We start from the raw sequence: 3,999 nt of genomic DNA, 5'->3' as shown, positions 1-3,999 counted from the left end.
CAACCACCCCATTCACACTTGAGTGGGGGAGGTCTGCTACCCACATGTGGGATAGTGGGTGACAAATCATAATCAACTGACTGCCTACTGGGCATTTCTAGAGCAGAGCATCAACTGTGATTGGTAGAGGTAAAAATAGGGGAAGACACAGGAAGTGATGCAAGAGAAAATGTTTTTAAAGGGAGCTGTCACTTCCTGTGAGAGACAGCTCTTCATTTTTTGGAAGTGGAAACTGCATGAATTCTTCATTCCTTGGAGCTGACTGGTCCTGAGACGGTGAGGCTCATAAAGAATCTGCTGACTGGACTGACACGTGGTAAGTGAAAGGCTGACTCTTAACTGCTGGTTTTTCTCTGAAGAGACCAGCCTCAGGAAAGACCTACTCTTGAGAGCGTTTTCTCCAGGTCCTTGGCTGGATGGCTGAAACTAACTCTCCCTGCTGGGGTGGGGTGGGGGGTGGAGATAAATTACTTAGTACTGAGGCTAGATATCTTACCTTATCCTCTCTCTGATTTCTTGCTTCACTCTTCCCTGGCAACCACACTCTTAAAATACAAATCCAATGCTTTAAAAATTAACCCCTTTCCCACCTTACAAACCAATACACAATATTGATTCTACGATAGAAAGTAATTGTTAAATTTTTTTTAAGTTTTTGTGCCTACAAAATCAATATAATTAGAATAAAAAAAGGAAGTTGTCAAATAGGAAAATAGGTGGGAGAGAGCTTATATTAAATCTGCGATAAGAATCAAAGATATAAAAGATATGTAAGGAAATAAGAAAAAATATGTGACCAAGACATTCTCCAGTGAATAAATAGTAAAAGTATGAATAAATGGTTAAAGTATATAAGTAGATCGTTCACAAAAGAACTGTAAATGTTGTCATATGAATGATTGTCCTAAATCACTAATAATGAGGGAAATAATATGAATCAATATGATTCTAAGGTTTTGCCCCCAATCCAGTAAACTGACAAGAGATGAAAGCAGCTAATGTTCAAGAGGCTGTGAAAAGACAGACACATTGATCCATTGTTAGCGGAGTTATGAATGTCTGGTTATTCTGTAAACCAATTTGGGAATATACTTTAAAAAGTGATTTAAGTGCCCAATACACTGACTCAGAATCCTACTAGGTATGTATCCTAAGGAGGCAAAAGACAGAAAAGTAGGTCCAACAAACCCCAAAATATATATAGCGACTTTCTTGTAGTAGCAGAGAACTGGAAACAAAATAGATAGATGTCCATTGATTGGGAAATGACTAAACAAACAGTGATACACATCAGTGCCAAGTAATATTATTCTGTCTTAAGAAATGATGAAGGAAATCAAAGAAACCTGGAAAGACTTGCATAAACTGATGCAGATTAAAGTTAGTAGAACCAGCAAAATTATACTGACAATGAGGAAAATAGAGTAAGGGGTGGATGGACAGCAACAACAAGAACATTTCTAATTATAATGACAAATCTTGCCCTCAATGAGACAAGAAAATGCATTCCCTTTCTTTCATGGAGAGGTGAGGACTATGATATAAAGCATCATGTATACTATCAGACTCAGGTTATTTGTTGGTTAGTTTTGCAGAGTTGCCTTTTTCCACCCTTTTTTTTCTTGTAAAGGATGAGTTTTAAGGGGAAAAATAAGAATTAAATAAGAATTATTTATGCAATAAGAATTAAATAAATAAGAATTTTTTAAAAAAATTATCAAGGAAAGAGAAGAGAAAGAGATAGAGTGGCAAAGAGACAGCCAGAAAGAGGAGGGATGGGAGGAGGAAGGGAAGGGGGTAATAAGAAAGAAAGAGAGAGAGATTAGAATAAATGACCTCTTAAAATCACGTCCAGCTTTAAACCCCTATTTAATAGGTAGTGTGGCTTCCCCAGAATCACTTCTATGGACTCTTATGAGCAAGTTACTTAAACTCTTTCAATTTCTACCTCAATTCCCCCATTTCTGAAATGAAAGGAGTGGTTTTTCGATGATCTATAAGTCTCTTCCCTAATATTCCTTGACTCTGAGTAATGCTCTTACCCCAACCCCTCCAAGCCAACCCAACCCAAACACCAGCACATCCTGGGATTCCACCCTAAGGGGCTTCTTTTCAGAGATAGTAGCAGAGCAGACATTCCTTGGGTTTTAAACTTGGGAGGATCACAACTGCACCTGTCACCGGACCCCAAGCTCTCCCCGGCATCTCCTCTCATGCTCAGAGTCAGTGTTCATTACTATGAAATCTACACCATGAGTAAGAAAAGCTCTTGCAGACACACCTGTGGCGAGGGGAAAGATCTCTGGACCTTCAGGGAGAAGAGCCCTGACTTTTAGCCCAGTCTGAGCCTGGTTATTAGCTGTGGCCTTCTGAGCATTTATCTCCAAATTCCAGTTTTGTCATGTGTAAAATGGATCTGTTGTTGAGGATTTTATAAACCTCAAAACTCTATGTAAGTATTTATTCGTTCCCGTGTTCATAGTTTCATTGGTCCAGTCCCATCTGTTGTCTGCCATCGAGGGCACGGCTTGTCAGAAAATGGGAATGGGGATAGCTAAGTAAGAAGATGGGCACTATCTCATAGGGTCTTATTATTTCTATTTATTTGTCACTATTCAGAGCCCAGCTCACTGGCTATCTTCGTCAAGAATATTAAGGGGTTTCTCTAAAATTATCTGAGAAAGGACAATGACTTTCCAGCTAAAATGGGGAGGGCCTGACTGGAAGAAAGGATAGTCAGGAGTCAAAGCATCTGGGTTCAAATCCTACCTCTGATGCTTCCTAGCCTTGTGAGCCTGGGCAATTTATTTAACCTCATTAAGCCTCAGTTTCCTCCTCTGGTCCTGGTTAGAAGGGGAAAAAAACGAGCATCTTAAAACTTCCATGCCAGTTAGAATTGGGACAGGGCCTGTGAATGATCACTGTACTTCTAATCTGGATGAAATAGGGAGCTCTAGTTCCAACAATAAATAAAATAATAAATAACTAAAATAACTAAAAATAAATACATAGACCTCTTGGGCATAAAATGGAGGCCACCACCTTTTAGAAAGTGAAAATAAAATTGCTTGTGCTTTCATTCTGGGACTTATCTTATTCTCAAGAGGAATCTGGCCTTAAATTTTATTCTCATTCTCCCATGAACATACTGTAATGGGCTGTGTAGAGTCAGTAAAACGAGTTCAGATCCCAACCCAGGCACCTAGTAGTTATGTGACCTTGAGCAAATCACTTATCTTCTATTTGTCTCAGCTTCCTTGTCCATAAAATGAAGATGATAACACCGACTACCTAAGGATCATGTGATGGAAAAAGATAGTATTTGTAAAGTGTTCTACAGATCATAATATCAGGAAAATTCATCTTTCTGACTTCAAATCCAGCCTTAGTTCCTTATTAGCTCTGTGATGCTGGGCAAGTCATTTAACTCTATTTCCCTCAGTTTCCTCATCTTTACAATAAGCTGGAGAAGGAAATGGTAAATCATACCAATATTTTTTGCCAAGAAAGCCCCAGATGGAGTCATGAAGACTTGGATATGACTGCAAATGACCCAAATAACAAATGCTACATATTTTTTTGAGCCGCCAGTCGGATTGTACTGGCCAACCCAAATTGGATTTATGAAACCTCAATAATTTAAATCTCTAAACAGAGTCCATCTCACAAACAAATGGAGTTGGGAGCAGAGGCCAATAATAGTTGAAGCACTAACAGATGGATGTCAAGATAGTGATGGTGTCAGGGTATGTGATGAGAGAGGGAGAGGGAGAGGGAGAGAGAGAGGCTATTCTATTAATTAAAGGCTAAATACCATTAACTCAGCAAAGAATGCTCTGAAAGGGACATCAGACTTAACCTGGGGGGCAAATGATCCAGAGTGCCACTGACCCTGACCTTGGAAAGGGGCTTGTGGGAACCAGATCAAAGTGAAACAAGGAGGAAAAATGAGCAAGGGTGGAAGAAGCAGTCACAGTAAGCAGAGAAGCACCTTTGATC

This window comes from Monodelphis domestica, chromosome 6 (assembly GCF_027887165.1).
Source record: "Monodelphis domestica isolate mMonDom1 chromosome 6, mMonDom1.pri, whole genome shotgun sequence".
NCBI lineage: Eukaryota > Metazoa > Chordata > Mammalia > Didelphimorphia > Didelphidae > Monodelphis > Monodelphis domestica.
The sequence above is the reverse complement of the archived record's forward strand: the minus strand, read 5'-3'. Positions refer to the sequence as shown.